Source organism: Gymnodraco acuticeps, unplaced genomic scaffold (assembly GCF_902827175.1).
Source record: "Gymnodraco acuticeps unplaced genomic scaffold, fGymAcu1.1, whole genome shotgun sequence".
Classification (NCBI taxonomy): Eukaryota; Metazoa; Chordata; class Actinopteri; order Perciformes; family Bathydraconidae; genus Gymnodraco; species Gymnodraco acuticeps.
The window spans coordinates 144,518-159,128 of record NW_022990217.1 but is presented as its reverse complement, the minus strand read 5'-3'; the positions used below and the strand labels follow the sequence as shown (position 1 = coordinate 159,128).

Below are 14,611 nucleotides of genomic sequence, written 5' to 3'. Positions count from 1 at the left end.
TTTATGGCGAGGGATGCGTTTCCATGGAAACGGCATATGGTGAGATCTCAGATTTGGCGTAGAGCTGTTGAGGCATGGACCGGTGATATACAAGTGAAAATTGGGGGACGATAGGACCGTGTCGATTAGACTTACAGCGACATCGTGTTTCATGGCGAGTGGTCTGTCGCCATGGCAACGGCATTTGATGACACCCCATAATACGCTTAGATGTGTTGATGGCTGCATTGTTACCAAACCTGTGAAGTTTTGGGCCGTTTGGAGTATTTTCACTGAAGTTATGAGAAAACCGTGTTTCATGGCGAGCATTGTGTTGCCATGGCAACGGCATTTGAAGAAATCTCAAAACTGTCCCGTAGATGTCTTCACGGCTGGACTGTTTGAACATTTTCATAGGAGTTAATGTAAAGCAACATCGTCTTTTATGGCGAGGGATACGCATCCCTCGCCCTTCCATGGAAACGGCATATGATGACACCCCATCATTGACGTAGAGCTGTTGAGGGCAGGACCATTAACCTTTATCTGAAGTCTGCTGCTCTGAGCATGTCAGTTGGAGTTATGACAACATCGTGTTCCATGACACAGGTGTTTATATTTGAGCTAACGAGGTGTCCAGAGATCAAAGGCTTCCATTGTTCTGAATGAGAGATAAACCTCTTACATGTGAACGTTTTGTGGAAGAACCGTAACAGATATCTGTGAAATATCTGTATGTACTTTCGGGTCAATAATATGGCCTTTTTGGCAGTTTAACTAAAGGTGTGCGGCTGCTGCTGTGAGGAAATATCAGCCTGAAATTACAATGGGCTTTAATGGAGACATGTTGAACGTTTTTGTCACTTCATGCCCTCAAGAGGCATTTAGTTTAATTATTTTTGCTTGATTATTTGTCAAGCTACGAGATGTTTTCCTACGTTTGTCATGAAAAATTATGTGTCAGAAGTGTAGGGTTTGGGAATTATGGCAGTTTTAAAACAAAATATGAAGGCAAATTTCAAACTGTCTTCCACTCTAACTCTGACATCACGCACTCTGCCTTAACGAGCTGCGCAATGTTACAGTTAAAAGGTTAAACATTTGATTAATTATGGGCTATATCTCGGGAATTATGAAAGTTATGAATGAGAAAAGTAATAGCCATTGATTCCCGACCGAGCTGAACGTTTTGATGTTTGAACAGAGTTTCTGCGATGTGGAATGTGGGAGAAGAAGAGGGCCAAAATAACAGGCGGAATAATAAAGAATTGTGTGCGTAGAAGAACAGATAGTTGGAATGCTGTATCAGCATTCCCACAAAATGAGCGCCAGACGCACGCAGCTCTACTTCCGCCCCCCGCGTGCCATAGAGGAGTGATAGGCTTCATATTAATCGAAACAGGTGATTTGCAGGTGATTTATAAACATATTAGTCCTCTGTCCGTGAGAGTAAAAAGTCTGTCGGATTGGCGTTATTGTGTTTACGAAGGTGTTACATTTAGTGCAAACTCCGCCCATTCTGCACACACCAATGACGTTTTCACGCGCTCCCATTAGCGCAGCTGCAACCTACAGACCACGTATACTCAATCCAAACACATTCTGAGTGAATATCTTATTTTTGAGACGTGTATATCAGACAGAGGCAGAAATGTGTTTTATTTGACTTACCAGGAGACACAACACATCAGATTGTCTCTGAATGTTTGGGCATCATGGATGCAAAAAAGAGGAGAGGTGACATTTTTGAAAATGGAGAGTAGAGGGAGTTGAAATATATAATAAACTACAGGTGGATATCCTGCAGCAGCAAACAGGAGGATCACCTGCAGACTGAGGTAGTGCACGTTTCAATGCATGTGTCAATGTTTGTGTGAACAGATCAACGATCTGTGTGTAAATGTGTAATCTGAAAATGTAAAACAAATGCAAAAACAAATGGTCAAATCCAGAACTTTAGGCAACAATATTCAATATTATTTTAATTTAAAAAAAGCAGCAGTGGCACGTTACATCCATTGATGATTCTACGATATGTAAATGTGACAAAGCTAGTACATGTTGTGTTTTATTGGTATAATACACTATATTACGGAGCCCCCTAGGGGACATGGAGAAGAAAACAAATAATAATAATTTGAAAAAAATAAAATAAAAATGTTTTGCGAGTTCTCGCAATACTTTTCATTTAGTACTTCCTGGTCAGTTCGGCTGCTACGGCAACACAGAAACCACAACAATGGAGTGGTGCATCGATTTTACTTTGAGCTTGGCCTTAAATATAAAGATATAACATCAGTGCTTGGCAATAGGCACGGGTTTCACACATAGACTGTATATATAAAGGGTTTCACATAAGTGAAGACAGACACCTCAAGAGAACACTCAGAGCGAGGGGACATGCACGTTCCTCTGAGCTGAGTTATTGACAGATTCGAATTTCGCGGATCAATAACTCATGAACATAACGTTGTAAAAATACAAACAACATGACTTTACAATCATAGCAAGATAGACAACGAGCTACAGAGTCGTTTCTATCAGAACAGTTCGATCTTTTTCAAATAATGTTTTCTTTTCTTCTCCATGTCCCCTAGGGGGCTCCGTACTATATCATGTGCATTTCTGTTTGATTATTACTTCAGTTGGGATCATTTTAGCACAGGGACCATAATCGTATAGTGTCAGGTGTTTTATTTTAAATGTATTTTACAGATCTTCTTTTGCATTTGTGGATGGTGTTTTACGATAACACATTAACCCAGGGATTGCTCATCTGTTCACATCAATACAAAACAAATCTATCTCCATACAGAATCATCTGAATCTGAGCAGAACCATAACAATGTTTTTAAATAATAGAATGAATCATCAAACATTTTAATCTGTAAAGAGTGTTGCATTTAAAAAGTTCCTGACTGCAACATGTCAGCCCTTATCTAAATGTCAAAATAGAATAAAAGTGATGAGTTGATGAGGCATACAGTACGACTAGATTTAAATACAGTTGTGTCTGTTGGCCCACTGCTGAGGGGCTAATGATTCATGTTTAGGTGAGGAACGTTTCTTCTCTGAGAGACCTTTTTGAACGTTTCCATGAAGTCATGATTCAGTGTTCAGAGCCTGCAGATTGAACATGTTGACAGATTTCGTGCAGCCGTGGTGTTTGTTTGTTTCAGAAGAACATCTGAGACTCGGGGAAACATTGTGTGGGTGCACAAAGTCTCACTTCCTGTCAGGGGAATGGTTTTTTCAGCTTGTTGGCGTCAAAAGTTTGTGGTTTTATGTTGGAATTTTTCATGCAAAGATGGCAGAAACCGGTTTTCATGTCATACTAAAGGAATATCTTTAGCGTTTGGGAGGACAAGACATTTAGAGACACCATCTTCGACTTTGAGAATCTGGATGAATATTTCTCAATATTGTCTGTAGTTTTTTTCTCAAAGGCTCGAGTTCAAATCACAAAATTGCACAAAGAATATATTAAAATGTTGGCAAATGTTCCTCTTTTTTCGGTTGATGCTTCGTGTTTTGACCTGGATGATGGAAAAAGTGGACATATGGTTTGGGAATTTGCCCCTGAATAAGTCCTGAGGTGTAAAGAGCAACATGTCTCACCTGAGGTTTATGGGATGTGTGTTTCTGTGGAGCTGCTGTCAGAGGAGTTGAACCAGAAATAAAAAGGTGTGTGTTCCCGCTCTGAACTTCACGTTTCTGCCCCGGGGGTTTCATCGGTCCCGGCTGTTGATCTGGACATCATCAACATCATCCCATGGCATATTGTACAGTTGCCACGGTAACGGCAGTTTATTTAGCAGGGGGGCACTGTGGTCTCCAATATATCCGGGACGAAAAATCAAGAGAGATGAAGAGAAGGTTAGAGAGGAGAGGAGGAGAGAGACAGATCCACAGATTGCACAAATGAGAGGAAGTGTATTCTGCATATATTAATACAGATACAATATTGACATCACCTTGAAGTCATTATTCATTATCAGTCAAAAACTATATGTTCCTCTATTAGATTATAAATCCACAACAAAATCATCTTACTGCTAAGTGCTTTGACAGACTGTCACACAAGACGACCAGAAAATAAGAAAAACAAATACTAAGTCCATTCAGAAGAGTTTAGACAGTTTGTACAATTTAGACAAATTAATGAATGCATTCAAGAAATACTAACCGCACTTATAAATAAATAAACACATTATTCTGTATTATGGTGGCGATTATTATGACGCTTATAAATAAGAACTAAATAATAAATGAATTCAACCATTTAAAATAAAGTATTACAAAGTAAAAAAAAGTGTGTTTTCGGCTTTTATAATAAATATGTACATTTGTTTTTTGTAATGATGTGTATGTACTATCATACAGTACATACATACTCTGAATGTATGTATGTCAATAATAAGTGATTCAAAGTCCCACGCTCGTCCAACAGAGTAGACTGTCTTTAATACAGAATACAATCAGATACAATATAATGCATAGGTATTAATAAGTGAATAACAATGAGTGTTTGACTCTGAGCTCGACTCCCTGTGTGAGGGAGACTTCTGGGGAGACAGAGCTGCAGCTCAGGAGGAGAATCCACCTGTCTCTCTGCAGGAAGGGGACTCAGGATAAACACCCTCCTCCTCCTCCTCTTCCTCTTCCTCTTCCTCCTCCTCCTCCTCCTCCTCCTCCTCCTCCTCCTCCTCCTCCTCCTCCTCCTCCTCCTCCTCCTCCTCCTCCTCCTCCTCCTCCTCCCCGCCTCTCTGTTTCCTCGCGGCTCGCTGGGTGTCTGTCGCCTCTCAGATTGAGTTTCCTCGCGGCAGCAGTCGGGTTTCTCTCCGGGAGATCAGGTGTTTTAAACCTCCCTCCCTCGGTGTCTCCTCACTGCGCTTTCTCCCCGCCTCCCTCCCTCCACAGACGGACACTTTGAGAGGAAGTTCCCCCCCGCACGGTGCGCGGTGCGCCCGGAGCCCCGGAGACATGAGGCGGCGGTAGGGACACTTTACACCGGGGAGAGGAGCAGCACGGAGGGGAAACAGCGGAGAGACCGGGACCGCGGCCAAGGTAAGCGCTGGTACTTTAAAATACTGCAGAATAGCGTGTACTAATACTGCATGCACTTCTTAGAGACACTTTAAAGTGACTTACTGTTTGCAGAGATGCAGCTTTGTGTAGTTTTTCCTGCATCTTTGAAACAATCTGCATCATGTGAGATACACTTAAAATGCAATGGAAATATGTTGGTCCCACTTTTCAAGTAAACATCAATATCTTAGTTAGGGGTGGACAGTAAGTACATTTATTAAAGTATTCTTCCTAAGTACATGTTTGACAATTGACATTTCCTGCTACAGTAGCCTACATATTGACTCCTTGACTTTATTCTGAAAGCTTTTAGTTTGAAGATTCAAATAGAAAATACAGATAATAGTCAACAAATAATTGATTAATAAATAACTAACGTTTAAATGATATTCAAACAAAAATAAAACTACTTTTACCAGCTGCATACTGTACTACTTAGTGGCTCTGTTTAGTTTTTCCTGCACCTTTGAAGCATTCTGCATGGACAATAGGTTTCAACAAGGTGCCTTGTTTAGTTAAACTTCATTATTATTATAAGAGTTATTACCAGGGGTGGAAAGTAACTGAGTACTTTTACCTTTTCCATACATTTTGAACTGTAAGCTATCAGACATAAAGCCCACCTTTACCAGCGGCATGGTCTTCTAGAGACTTGGTGACTTACTGTTAGCAGAGAGGCAGCTCTGTGTCGTTTTTCCTGCAGCTTTGACACACCATGCCTCATGTTGGGTTAAAACAAGTTCTTTGCAATTAAACTATTTGTACATTTACTCAAGTACTGAACGTAAGGGCAATTTGAGGTATTTTTCCTGCTACTTTATACTCATAGTAAATGGACTGCATTTATAGCACTTTTCCACTCTTTACAAACATTTGTACTGTATTTCTAAAGCCATTATCCAGTCTTGACAACCCCTCAACGCTTTTTACAAATACAAGTCATGTGTCTAGTACTTTTACACCATCATATTTATTGACAGCTTTAGTTACATTGATTATTCAGACTCAAATAAATAATCCAGAGTATGAACAAATAATCAAACATATTATATAATATGTTAGGATACACTTTGTTGATAACTTGGATATATTTACAAGCTATGCCATGGTAGTATATACAGCAAGAAAAACCCACTTTTACCAGCTGCAACATTAAAGTGATGAACACATAATGTGATGTATTATATTCTGAAATGGGTCATTGTAAGAGCATGGTTACCTTTGTTGATTTTGGTACTTTTTGATGACAGCACTTTTACTTCAGGGAAATTGTGAATGCAGGATTTCTATTGCGACTAATGCTGCTGTATTTCTACATCATTATACATTTTTCACCACTGGTTATAAAGCAAGAACAGTTTTGTGTTGCCAGGTGCTTAAAACCCTCTCTGGCTCTACAGTGAAGTCATTAAGAAAGTCATTAGTAACGGCTAATGAGTCTCTAATATGGAGTGAAATGAAAGCTTTTTTTTCTATAGCAGGTGTTGAAGTTCTCCTGCTGTAACAGTCGAAATATAAATCTGTTAATTATTGGACAAAGATAAAAAAGACAGTGTAAGCTCTCATCTAATTTACATAGAAGGTTGAATTGTGAAAAGAAACATGCTGTAGTTTTTCTTGAATGACCTTTCGTGAAGGCTCCTTTTAACTTCCCCAGCATTGTCTCCGGTTCAAATCTTGATAACTCGTGAATAAAGTTTTTTTTTAAAATATTTAAGTAAAGTTGTAAATGGCTAAAGTTAGTTTGTTTGTGTTGCACATTTCAGACACAAAGGATATCAAAGTGCTCTTATAAGCAAGCAAATTAAACAGAAAACAAGAGAAATCATAAGAGAGTGAATATAGTTAATTCTTAACGTTGGAAGTATATTCTAGTGATTGTGAACTAATTGATCATAACCTCTCTCAGCCTTTTCCCATCATTTTCTGTCGATCATTTGGCTTAAGCAATCGTTGAATGATCAATGTGAGTGCTTGACTGATTCATTGATATTGAGTATTGTTAATTGCAGCCTCGTTCTGCAGCACTTTTGAGGTGACGTGATCTCTGGGTTCATTGATGAGCTGCAGTGCCACAGACTGCTGGAGGAGGATAAACACCAGCAGGGGGTTTCACAATCTGGCAACCCAATATGAGTTCTACTGAATGGCTGATCTATAAAGCACTTTATGGTTTAATAACCATAAAGACATATCTATCTACTCAAGGACTCACAGCACTGATTTCTGTTGTTTTTATAACGTAACATAATAAGGACAGTTAGCATCTGGTTAGCTCGGTTGCTAATGGGTCAATGAGTTCAGTCACTGCAAAAGACACATGTGTGCTATGTATTCCAGTTTTGACTCAAATCATTTCTCTTTTTTGTTGTTGCATCTAAAATTGCTGCTTGCTGTTGCTCAATGGTGCAGAAATGTTTGCACAGTTTGCACAGAACTTCATGTTAATTCAACGTTCTTTAAGGTCAAATGTCCGTATAATAGAATAGTTATACTGAATATCTTAAAGCTGGTATACATGTATAAAGCACTTTATGGTTTAATAACCATTCATATATGTATCTATATCCTAAAGGACTGGCAGTTTATTGGATATATATGTATGTTTGTTACATTCATTAACCATTGATTGATACAGTCATTCATTTGGTCTGTATGTTTACATCTTGTTATAGTTTCAAGCTCTTTTCTGTTTGACAGTGATGTGGCATGTTGTTTGGAATAAGGGCAAGTTTTTGGTAGAACAAATATTTGGTTCCACAAGTTTGTTGTTGCAGTAAAGACTCAGGTTGCGGTCGAATAGTCCAAAAATCAGCTCCTATCGTCTATTCCTTGACCTCTGAGTGAAACGTCACGGGGTTAAGGGATAGTGGATAGGAGAATTCAAAAGGACTTAGGAGAAGAGACTGCGATACTTTAGAGAATCCGAATGCACTTTCACTATCCGAGGTGTTTATGATGCGCCAGCGGACGTCATGAATGTGCGTCTGCTGCTGTGGGGTAACCATGGAAACTATAGTTTTCTATACAGCGGACTACAACATGGATGTTTAATAAGAACGAGGGACTCATCTAGAGACTCTGCACCGTGCTCTGATGCTGTTGCTTTGCTTTATGAACGTGGACAACAGAGAAACATATTCTTCAGGACCAAAGTTGGAATTAAATAAAAAAGGAAAGTGAAACTTATGCTCGTCACCAGGGACGTGCACAGACATTTGGAAGGGCTATTGCTCTAAACTGTAAAAAGGGCCGCCCCCCAAAAAAAATATAAGACCAAAACGATTATTACATTAACTGATTTGAACAGTAATTCACCATCATCTCATTACAAAATAAGTAGGCAACTACTTGCATTCGGGACTTGATTTTTAAAATGAAAACCAGGGACATTTTTAGTTTTGCGGTCCATATCTCATTAAACTATCTAATGTTAGAAACTATGGGGGAAATTCTGTTCTAATGTAGTTTGACCATTGTAACTGCTGTACAGACATACTGATACAATAGGGCTTCTTTAATTACCTTAAATAAACTCACTAATTAATTAAACCAGTTCAATACGCATTATTCTTATCATTCTTTATGAGCGCAGTAACGGTAAGGTATCTAACTAGTTATTTATTTAGTATTCCATAACTTAATAACAGAGATGCTCAAACTAAAGTGGAGACATGGCAGAAATCCTACAATGAAGCGGGACAGTGAAGTGTTCTCCTGAGAGAGGGCGGCCCCGTTGAGGGAGTTTACCATGGATGTTTAATAGGAGTTTACGGAGCAGATGGAAAGACACAGAAAGACAGAAGCACAATAACAAGTATATGTAGGTGTTTTTTTGTAAATAACCGACGGTGTCAAGAGGAAGTAAAGTCCCTCCCATGAGAAAACTCAAAGTCTATTTTCCAAAATCCGATACATTAGCCTATAATAAATATAATATATATAATACGTAACATGTGTAATCACACACTTAGCGATATAGAACATAAATAATAAAAACGTAGGCCTACCTGGTTTAAAACACTTTTGTGGTCATACTTTGGAATGAGTTAACACTGAAACGAGTTCTTCATTCAAAATTTAGGGGCAAATACATTTAAGAAGAAGGAGAAGAAGAAGTAAAAGAAGTAGCCTAGTAGAAGAAGAGTGAAGCTGGTGTGTTTCCCCATGGTTTTCCCGCAGCGATACACTACAATACTAAATGTGGGCTCATCATGTTGATTCGACCACAACAGAAAAAAAAAAAAAAACTCTCGCTCTCTCCAGAGGGGCAAGTCAGCCAAAAAGGAAAACGGGCCGTTGCCCGGGCAACATTAGCCCGTACCATAGACTGTATATATAAATGGACGTAGGGTCCGTGACGTCACCCATAGGATTCTGCAGAGTTGCCGTGAAGCCCTTAGTAGGCGGAGTCGGCCACTAACGGCTCGACGGTGTCGTCAGAGTCTAACTCCCGCCTTCTCCCGCCTTCTCCAAATAAGGGCAAAGAGGTGGAGCTGAGGCGGAGCCGAGGCGGGACAGGGCGGGACCTGCTGCCAACGAGCGTGACGTTCGAGTCCTTGCTCAGGCTAAGAAGCTAAGCTAACATGCTCTCAGTATCAATCGAATGTAAAACATGATTGATGAAAGTAGTAAATCGGTCAGATTTGACCCGAAGACAACAGGAGGGTTAATGCCATATTCACTTAGTAACGCATGAACAACTTTTACAAATAGTTCTATATAGTCTGTGTTGGTAAATGTCATCTAGGTTGCACATTTCCTGCTGAAATACATGCATACCAAGTCACTGCGTGGCACTTTGGTTTTGATAAAACAGTGTAGTTCCACTATATAAACGTTACATTCATAATCAAACGAGACAATCTGCAAGATAATTAGCTATTTGGTATTATTCTTAATGCTTGTCATTCACACGTTAATAAAATAAAATAAGTACCGATACATAGCAGAATAATTGTGGCGGTGTTCAGCTTAATAAGCCTTGCTCAACATCATTTATTTAGCTAATACTACAGCGGGCTGCAGGCGAACCAAGTCCGCGTTACGATGCATTCCTTGATCTCCAGTTATAACGCCGGACTCCGCCGCTGGCCGAAGCTAACGGAGCCCCAGGGTGCTAGCTACGGCCGCCGGGACGCGCTAGCGAGCTAGCACCCTGCAGCCCCGTTAGCTTCGGCGGCGTGGACTCCGGCGGCCCACCCCTTTTAACATTTGCTCCCGTTTAGCATTATGGGCGTCATAGCCATATAGTATACAAGTCTTACCCAAGGCTGAATCATAAACTAAACTGTATATATGTATAAAGCAGTGCTTCTCAAAGTGTGGTCCGCGGACCACTGGTGGTCCGTGAGCGCCCCCTAGTGGTCCGTGAGTATATTGGTAACATTTCACATTTAAAATAAATAAATACATTTCAGTTTTCCGCTCTCTCGCAGGAATATCTCCGCAATGGAGCGAGGTTAAGTTTCACTTTCGATTGCATGATATAGCCCAGCGCAACACCTTCATCACACATGTTGCCACTTGTTTGTACCATTTTCAGGCGATTTGTAATCTGTTCTAGAAAAACTATGTGTTTTTTGATATTTGTGGAGTTAGGTGGTCCGCGATTGTTTTTTTATTGGTTAAGTGGTCCTTGGAATGAAAAAGTTTGAGAAACACTGGTATAAAGGGTTACGTCCTTAGCTGGCTAATAAGCTACATAACAGGCTAAGCTAACAAGCACACAAACACCTGCTAACGGGGTTAACATGTATAATATTATCATTTTACTCACCGAAAAAAGCTGAAAGTAGACTTCTTGGAAGATCTGTTAGTACATTCAAGTGCACAGCACGACATTTTAATTATCTGGTATTTGTAACAATATTCCCTAACAGGCACGATCACCACGAACACAGCTAAAGGATCAAGTACAGTAACTACAACTAACTAACGTTGTAGCCTCTATGGTTGTAGCCTAGCAGATTGGACAAGTTGCTGTTAGCTGACAGTGAGGCACGTATCTGTCAATCAAAGTGACCACGCCCTAATGTATGCACAAACTTTAAGACCTAATATAAATATAAAGGGTCGCGTTAGAAAACAATTCACTCACAGATCCATAATCATGAAGGTGGAATCTAACTATATCGATAATAAAATGTATGGAGCCAGGGGTAGAAACATGTTTTTTTCTGCTGTAAAATCGGGCATTTTAACATGGGGGTCTATGGAAATTGCTCCTTTCTGCAGCCATCGCCTATCGGCCAATATATGAACTGCAGTGTGTGGCACTTCCGTATTGGCTTCCCGGCTCTACCCTACAGTTTGCCGCTTGGCCCGTACCTGTGCACGTCCCTGCTCGTCACCCTCTCCCTCCGGTCCACATTAATACAAATGATCCCAATACGTATGATTGTATGAAAATACCTTAAAATCAATACAGATGTATTTATTATAAACGTTAGTCCTTAACATCTATCACTGTGTACATCACCATTCAAACATCTTTTAAAAGTTGAACAAACTCCACACAGCTCAGTGAAATGTTGACTTTATTTGATCATTTCAGTAAAAACTAACGTTCATATTTCTCTTTGATTATAATACTGATGAACGTTCAAAACAAAGCACTTTGGCAACTTACCAAATACGTTTTCAAATGCTTAATAAGCACCGTAACTTTCATGATATCATTTCTCGGTCATAATCGGTTGTTTCCGTGAACGGCCGACTGTTTTGTGACGGCAAATGCTGCGGCTGCAAGGCATTATGGCAGCATTTTCTCCTCTCCTTTTGGTAGGGAGGTCCAGTGGTTCCTAAGCTAAAGGAGGTTATAAAGGAAGTTTGAAACCTCCTTTCCTTTCATGTAGAGCAGGGGTAGGCAAGTAAGTGTGGCCTTGGGCCAATTTTTTGCTGAGCCGCAAGATGGCGGGCCAGAACATAATCAAAGCCTAATTCAAGGAATTGATTTTGGTAAGAGCGCCCCTGTTCCCCGGTTCAGAAAAAACTCTGATATCGCTGATAACCCTCCATCAACACTCTGTTGCGCAGTCAGATCCGCTGATTGGTTCACTGATGATATAGGCGCCCAATCCAGAGCCTATGGCTAGACCTGCCCAAAGGGAGGCTCGTCCTCTCTAGCCCCATTTCAGTCCCAAAGCCAGGGCTTTTATCTGTATTTTAACAGACTTATCTTTTAAATTGAGGTGTAGCCTATTTATTTTTCTCTTCAAAGTTTATTTTTCTCTGAAATTGTATGGAGGATGGTCCTCCCTTTCCTCAATGGACGAGCCTCCACTGAGTAAAGTAACTAGCAGTGTTATTTAACATACTTTTATTCTGATAAGTATTGTCAAGTTCTCTGGGTTGTTGGCATTTATTTGAGTGTTTGCTCACATTTGAGAGGCTTGAGGGACAACTGGAATCCTTTTTCCTTTTCTTTATTTCAACTTTTCAAGGACACATTAGGATTCTTTCAGGTTGAAAACCTTTAAAAAATACCAAAGGACAAAATAAATCAATTACAGCAGTTTTGCTTTGCAATTTAATATATTATAACCTAAATTAATCAGTAACCAAGTATTTTACTCAAACTCAATGTATTTAATAGTTAAATAAGTACTTTAATTGACCTGGTTCCCCACAACCACACAATTGCCATATGTGACCCGCTCTAGCGAAATCAGTCGAAAGTCGCAACGGCTCATTTCAAAATAAACGTGGATTTGCGTAAAAAAACTAGTTTTTCGGGGTTCGGGTGTTTTGTTTGATTTTAAATAAACAAAGTCTTGGATTTCAGAATATGACATTTTTATTTCCAAAATCACACGATAAATACATGTTTGAAGCTTGTAAAGGGAAGATGACAGCTCTCCCTCGCCACTCTGCTCTTCCACAGCGCCGCTTCCCCTCCCTCCGCTGACATTATGAATGTAAGCGGATATGTCGAGACAGAATTTATTTTACCGGACAAAATTTGAAACTCACCGGTCATGTTTCAATAATAATAATAAGAATGTTGTAGCAGAGTTTCCGTTAGCAGGTAATCACCGGACTAGGACCGGATATGCTGATGTTTAAAACTCAGTTCATGGGGCTCATTTTTATATTGCTTCAGTTTATAATCATTACAGATCGAAAAGTTCAGATTCATTTTTCAATAAATGATTCCACAAACAACAAACAACATAATTATTACATTCAAACAAACTAGCCTACTTGTAGTAAGCTAAATGAAGACGTAAATTATTAAAAAGTTTACATTAACTTTGAATAATAACACGGGAGAAACGGATGCTCTCTTTTCCCCTCTCCCTCCCTCTCTCTCCTGACAGCCCGTCAGTTTCTCATGCAAGCTCGCTAAACAGTGGGCGGGGCTTCAGGTGATTATGCAGAGCTGCGTGTCTCCGTCAGACTCAGCAGCTGATCTGATCTCTCTCGGTCCGGTTATACTTCACTCGCAGGGGCGGACTGGCCATCTGTAGAATCTGGAAAACCACAGAACGGCCGGTCGTCAAGGGCTGTTGACCGCCGGCCGGCCCTTTAAAAAAATGTGTTTAACGTCATCTTTTAAGTTGCGCTGACGGCCGACAGAGGGCGAAAGCGGCCGCTAATGCAGTTGTGTGGTTATTATCTGTCAAATAATCACACACGAAGAAGAAAAAAGACCGGCCACACGAAGAGAAGGGATTAGACGCCGCGGCAGACCCATGCGGCAGACAGGGAGATTGAAAAAACATGGATACAAATCAAAGAAAACGGTGGGGTTCTTATTATACATCCATGGGCGAGAAGGCAAGAGGAAAAATGGTGAAGTCACTCGCAGGTGAAGCATATAAATGTCGAAAATTGACAGATCTTTTTGGCAGCAGCGCTGCTACGAGCACTATCATCAGCAGCTTAGAACAAGTGCAAGATGATGAAGAGAATGATGATGAGGGCGCAAGTTCAGAACAGCCAGCCTCCTGCGTTCATGATGAGGGACAGAGAGTTGAGCTGGTGGAAGAACCAGCTCAACTGGCACATACAAGAGCATGGGCAAGAGCAAGAGGTGGGTGAGAAGTATCCCTTGAACTGCATTAATGCATCCTAATAAACAGCTGATTTCTAATAACTAGGCTAATTACAAATAGTACTGTATGTTTGTGTGTTTACGATGTCCCATGTGTTTAAGACATCTGAGGAGTGTCTGCCCTCTTTAGGTGATAATTATCCCTTGAACTGCATAAATAGTAGGCTATTGTAATTTTTTGTTCTGATGCCACCGCCCCCCACCCCCCGAATGTGGCCGGTCTGGGTCAGATTCCAGGGCTGAATTTTAGTCCCAGTCCGCCCCTGTTCACTCGCGTTTATGACCATATCGATCAGATCCAGCTCTCCTGATCGGCCTTTAGAGCACCGATCAAACTATTAAGAGTGAATATCGGCGGCCGATAATGACCGGCGGCCGATCGATCGGCGGCGAACGGAAACCCTGATGTGCGTCCTATGTTGTAAAAATAAATAAATAATAATAATCTCAAAATAATATTTTATTTTTATTTCTCAAAATACGGGC

The 14,611-nt window shown here is 40.3% G+C and overlaps 1 protein-coding gene across 1 annotated transcript in view; it reads left to right on the top strand.

The window, feature by feature from the left end:
• Window positions 1–4,815: 4,815 nt before the first annotated feature.
• LOC117547757 (SH3 and multiple ankyrin repeat domains protein 3-like) overlaps window positions 4,816–14,611 on the top strand; it is a gene marked incomplete at its 3' end in the record, with an annotated part of 149,514 nt that continues 139,718 nt past the window's right edge. Inside the window, exon 1 of the mRNA XM_034218572.1 lies at window positions 4,816–5,046. The remainder of the gene's footprint in view (window positions 5,047–14,611) is intronic.